The following is a 6,471-nucleotide window of genomic DNA, read 5'->3' as shown; positions in this document are numbered from 1 at the left end:
AGATGTGAGTGTGTAAAACTTTGTCTGAACACACTTTATATACACTGAATAGGGATTTGGATGAATGTCTTTATCTGTTAGTGGTCCAATATGTGACGTACAGAATATAATCAAATACTTACTGGTCAGATATGTTAATGTCCAGATTATTAAAAACACATCGGGCAGTGTTAAGAGTCTGGTCCACATTTTGGTATCAGCACTGACTATAGTGTTTTTTTTTAAAAGTCTGCTACAAACATCAAACACAGTCATACACCTTCATAAACTAAGAAGAGTTGCACTGTCCTGGTGTCTGTTACTGGATTTGACTTTGTGTGAAAAGCACTGGTCTACATGTCCGTTGGATACTTCAACATCTGCCAAAGCTGCATTGACCAGTACCCAGTAGTGTCTAAATATAGACACACAGTGATTATGCACATAGCACCAGAAAAACAAAAGCAACCCACGGTCATGGTGCATAAAAACAAAGCGACACGAGTCATCTTAAACTCAATAAGTGCAGCACTGGACCCTTTTTCTCATTTTACCACCAACTCCACATACAACTTATCTCGGTTTAAAGGGGAAATGTAGTGTTGTCACTGAAATTCGTTTTTTGTACAACAACAAAAACATTTAGAGAAAACATTTAACTTATAAATGCTTGGGCCCTTTAAGGATAAGTGGTGTAGAAACTGGATGGATGGAATGTTGCTATAATCAGAGAAACTTCTGGTGGGGCTAGTTTAATGCAATATGCAAATGAGTGTCCCAACGAGTGAGAGTGTGTGTGTGTGTGTGTGTGTGTGTGTGTGTGTGTGTGTGTGTCAGAATGACGCATTAAGGGCACAGGGTTTCCAAACGCTCCACCTGAGGCTGCAAAACATTCTGTCTCTGAGAGCATTAATGAAGTTGAAGGTCTCGTATCAGGAGACACAGCTGAGTCGAGAATCCAGGAGCATAAGATGCAGCTGGTGTGTTTTTCTTGAAGAATTAAGAAAAACTAAAGGCCTTGAATCCTGAACCCTCACTAAGAAACCCAAAGTCAGCTGATCCCCCTGCCGCTGGCTGTGAAGCCAAAGTCGAGACAGACAGGGATCGGCTCAGGTTATTTGTTACGGTGCCCACGATGAGAGCGCACGATAAGTGTCACGCCCTGCAGAACCACAGCTGGGAGGAGCCATGTGGCTGCATCTGAACTCTGGTGAACTCTGGATGTGAAAATGGACGTAGACACTGAAAAGCGATCGCCCTAGAAGATTCTTACTGGAGGTGAAGGAGCTCAAGAAGCTCTGCAGTGTAAAACCAGCAGTAAACCCTGTGCGTGCATGATCAGCAGTTATGAAACGAACTGTGGACACTGTCTCTGTTTGGACTTGTTGAGTTCTCTGCTCAAAATCCCAGAAAAGAGACAAACCTCTTCACGTTGTCTCAAGATCACCTCCAGCCCGGTTTGACAGGGGAGCTGCTGCAAATGTTAAAGTGTAACCAGGTGCACGGCAGCAGCACCTGCAGCTGTCGGCAGGTGAGGGACGTTGCGTGGTGAGTTTGTGTAGAGCTGAACCGCCGCTCAGTGGAACCACGAGGCTGAGGTCACCAGCAGTTTCTCCCTGGTTCGGCAAAGTGAAGCCAAGTCTTATTTCTTTACAGCCTAATTCTTCTCGCCCTTTGTAGCTCGGTCTGTCTCGTCATCATGTCTCACCTCACCAAAGGAAAGGGAGTAAAGAGTGATGCCAATTTTAATTTCCTATTATTAAATCGAATTTAAATTATGGCTCTAAAAGCAGATGAGAGGTGACCCACACTTTTTAAATGTGATATATTAAGGTTTAGTGAAACGTATATCATTAAATACAATATTGAATGCTCACATTTTATGGAATACATGTAAACATTTCCAATCAATCACATTTTTTATTTTCCATTTATTTTCTTTATTAATTATGATATTTTTTCTTCAATAATGATCATAAAGAGATGCAGCCATTATCCCAAAGTTCTAAATATAAGTTTGAAATCCGTCACTTTGAGGTATTTCTACTTTACTTGAGAACTTCTAATAATGTTTTTAAGCTCCTAAATATATTCTCACTTGTTGATCAGTGATAATAATCATGTAAAAAAATCGATTATACTCAAATACATTTTAACACAGCACTTACAGGGTCTCTCAGTACGAGAACTTGTACTCTTGATACTTTTGAAAACATCTTGCTGAGTTTTCAGGACATTTTCTTGCCTGGTCACTTTTCTACTTTCACTGAAGTGAAGAGTCTGAAAGGAAGAGTTCTTCCCGCTGATGCCATGGGCCGAGCACACGCATCAACAGCAAGGTCATTGTTGAAGACGTCTTTAATGCATCAGTATGGACTGACCCAATTAAGTAGCAGGAAAAGACAATCCCAAGCGTAGTAATGGTACAACTGACGAGCCTGTGTTTGTGTGCTGGAGCGGCGAGTGGGTAGGGAGGACGCCAGGCAGGGGTGGGAAGTCCGGTCCCTTTCTTTCTTTCTTTCTCTTTTTGTGTGTTTTTGATGGCGGGTGGAGTGGTGGAGCCGAGCGGCGGTTTACCCCAGAGACCTCGCTCCCTCCCCTGCGCCGGGGAAACAAAAGGGTCTCTTTCTCTGAGGAGCACAGTGACGTGGGAGGCGGCTGTGAATGTGGGCCATGTGTCAGGGTTACTGCTGCTGCTGCTGCTGCTGCACTCGTCTGCCCCCCCCCCCCCCCCCCCTGCTCAACTCTGAGAAAAAACCTCCAGGATCACTGATCCAACAGTGCATACCACTATCTGAGCGTTTGTTCAGACTTGCGACGAGGCTTGTGATTCTTTGAGAGCGTGAGGCGGCTCCGAGGGAAGCACGCCACCTCGTAAACTTGCAGACCCAGATGCTCAAATATCACACAGAGCATAACTGTGGCGTTCGACTCGCCTACGAGGCCAGAGCATATTCTTGTGATGGATTGGATCACTGCTGCGTGAGAATCTGTGTGCTTGCTCAGTGAGGTCATATTTACACTTGCAGATAGACACATGCATAGACACATGCACCAGCCTCCTCTGTGCACCAGTCAGGGCCCTTCGTTCTTTCTTTCGCGTAATGAGTCCAGGAGGAAAAAAGGCTAAACAGTAACGATGCAGAAGCGTCTGTGTGGCGGCGCGACACACCGAGGGGCCCCTGGCCTTTAATCAGTGGAGTGACAGAAGTGAAAGGAGGCTGTGTTCGGGGAGAAGATAGCGGCACAACAAGATGGGACACGCCGTGCCCAGTGACCACAACCCCCCACCAGCACCGACAGCACAACAGGGTGGCGGCGGGTCACTTGAGAACTGTCAGCGAAGGTTATTCACAGTCTCGTCAGATGAGCCTCAGTCAGTGCAGATGTGTCAGAGGCTTTAATGGTAGGTTAAAGATTATATAGACACAGATTCCTTTGCGTTATTTCGCTACTATTTTGGTGGTTGTTTGTGTCTAAGTTTGTTTGTCAGTTAGCAGGATTACGCAAAAACTACAAGACGGAGAGGACATCACTTCAGAGTTTTGGTGTGCACTTTTAACTTTCTAAACATTGAGAGATCTGACATTTTTCAACATTTTCGTAGATTTCCCGATTCAAAATCCCAAATCTAGTGAATGTAAATGTGATTTCATTAGTGGATTGTTGAACCACATATAAGGTGGGGCACTATTGTTATGATTACCTTATTTTTCCTATATAATTTCATTTATATTTTTGGTTTGTGAGTTATTTTCCATTTAACCAAAACAAATGTATATAAATATAAACAAAAACAAGCCGTGTGTATCACAAAGCTGAATGTCGGCGCTCTACCTCCGCTTGGCAACTCGAATGACGTCAGGGTGAAAAGCAATGGAGCAGCACCACCCAGACATTTCCAGTCGAGCTCGTTGTGTAGGTAAGTTGTTGTGTCACCACACTTTGATAGATTGATGCACGACCAATTACGTTTGTGTGTGTGTGTGTGTGTGTGGGGTACAACCTGGTAACAGTTGAGTCAGAGTTATGTCTGCACCCACACACAATAGAAGCATCGAGGTGGCACAAGACTTCTCACGTAAAAAATAGTTGTGAAAAGTTACAGTAAGCGTTTGTGGGGCCGGAGGTGTGATCGCTCCAGCTCGAATCCTTCGGCTGTTACAAGACGCAACTGGACACCCTCAGGGCAGAGAGCTGGAGCGGAGAGAGAGAGAGACAGCTTTAAAATGGAGGTCAGCTCTAAGCCTTCAGACCTTTTCGCAGAGCGAGACAGTTCGTTTACACTGCACGGTGACATACGACCACACCACCCTCCCCCCCCCCCCGGATTATACATACACACGTGCGCTCGGGCTATGACATCACGGGGGTCACGCTTTTGTGTCTGGGGAGGCGAAGACTCGCAGGCTTTTTAGCGGGCGGTTGAGCAGGGGTCGCGTCCCTGGAGGGGGCCGGTGACGGCTTTGACCATGTCAGCAGAGTACAGAGTGCTCTGTGTGTGAACCGAGGCGCTTCTCAGATTGCATTCAGACTGGCAGGGAGGGGTCGGGGGGGTTTGGAGTGAGGGGGGTGGGGGGGGGGGGATGCGACGAGTAGAAGGAGGAAATTCAGGCCTCGCCATCCGAACCCCGTCCTGCAGCCCATGAGCACGCCCACGCCACCGAGTGGCTGCCCACAAGGGAAGGAGAGTGATGAAATGTGGGGAAACCATGTGGCTTAGCGGGTAAAGAGGCCTCCGCATGCACCAGCACTCCACACACACACACACACACACACACACACACAGACACACACACGCACGTGCACTGAAGGGAGGGGAACCAAAAACTGGCTGCTGTCAAAACAAGCGCATGTTTCCAGGCATAACGGTGCATTCAGGGCCTGCAGGTGTGCGGCGTTGTCTGGTCAGCTGACCCGGCCGCTTCCTGTCAAACAGGAAGAGCCAAACGAGCGGAGACGAGGAGTTCAAGGTAACACACAGCTGGCAGTTGTTAAAGGTGGGTCGGTGCAGGTGCGTTACAAGAGCGGCAGTGTGCGTGCCATGCGAGCGGAGTCGAGCCCAAACAGATGACATAGAAACACACTCTCCAGCAGTGTGTGTACGTCTGTGTGTGTGGAGTCTACTCTGTAAAGATCTAGAATGATCTCAAGGGTCTTAGGATTTTAATCATTCCAACAAATAAAACCTGAATGGCACTTAGTAGAGCTCATACGTCCGCCAAGGCCCGACTGGCCCTTAAGTTCAATCAAGCTGCACCAAATTACACACACTTAGAGAAATCATGCACCTAAATGTGCCAGATTTTTTTCCCCCCGTCTAGCAACATGAATTATTCTCTGGGAAACAGGAAAAATAAATCCTGGATCTGCTCCAAAATGTTCGGGTTTCTTCCCTGACCCATATTGTATCCTCCCACCAGGTCTCATGGTAATATGTCCGGTATTTTATACGACACAAAACAAACAAACAGTCAGGGGTGATCATTTCCTTGGGGAAGGTAAAAAAAACAACATTAGTTTTAGAATCAAACGCCACTGATTCTGTTTCATGACACGTGTTTTGAAATCAATCACAACTTTCTTGGAGTCAGTTACAAAGTTGTGCAGTAAGGAGAGCGTGAGCCGCACACATCTAACAAAGAGCCTCCTTCTCCTCCTCCTCCTCCTCCTGACTGACACATGGTGCAGGGGCTTTGCATCCCTGAGGTGTCAGTCATGCAATGAGGAAAATGAGATCATCAGCTTAATGACTTGAAGTTTATAGAAGCAAAGGAGAGGAAGAGAAGAGGGAAAGAGAAGAGAAGAGAGAAGGGAGGAAGAGGAGAAGACCTGGGGACATTCTTGCAGACAGTTATAACTGTGTCTTGGTAAGACTGCAAAACCGGATTCTAAAAGTTGCATCAAGGTTTCTGAGAAAAAAAGCGATTCACCACTAATTATTGATTGCAATTTATTGTTCAGGCTTTGAAACGACAGCTCAAATACACACACGATTGTTTCTTTTTTCAAACTCCCAGAGTTTGTCATCCTTCAAATACTTCAATCTGAAAAACAGTGAAAAAGCCCAAAGGGATTTGATTTGTATTGATGGGAAACAGTCACAAGCCGTGATTGAAGGTTCGATGAAGACCTGTTTGCCAGTAAACATCATCCTCAGAGTATTAAGTACTTGTACGGTTTTGGAATGACTCTCTATCAAATTAATTGGCTTTTTTTATTTGATAAATGACTTAAAGCAGCCATTCAAATTCTCCCCTGCAAGTTGTTCCTGTTGACTGAGCTGCCTGAAGTGATTAGAGCGGCTAATCTCCTCAGACTGACTGTGTTTGCCTGAGCGAGCACACTTGATGCATGTCAACACCGAGGTTAACTGCGGCCACGTTACACATCGGGACACTCCGCTGTACGTTTGGATGCAAAGGTTCCAAAAGGGCCGCAACTGGAGAGTGAGCAACAACAACAGCTGCAGTCAGTCAGTCAGTCGATCGA

This window comes from Pleuronectes platessa, chromosome 21 (genome assembly GCF_947347685.1).
Source record: "Pleuronectes platessa chromosome 21, fPlePla1.1, whole genome shotgun sequence".
Classification (NCBI taxonomy): Eukaryota; Metazoa; Chordata; class Actinopteri; order Pleuronectiformes; family Pleuronectidae; genus Pleuronectes; species Pleuronectes platessa.
Note: the sequence above shows the minus strand (reverse complement) of the source record.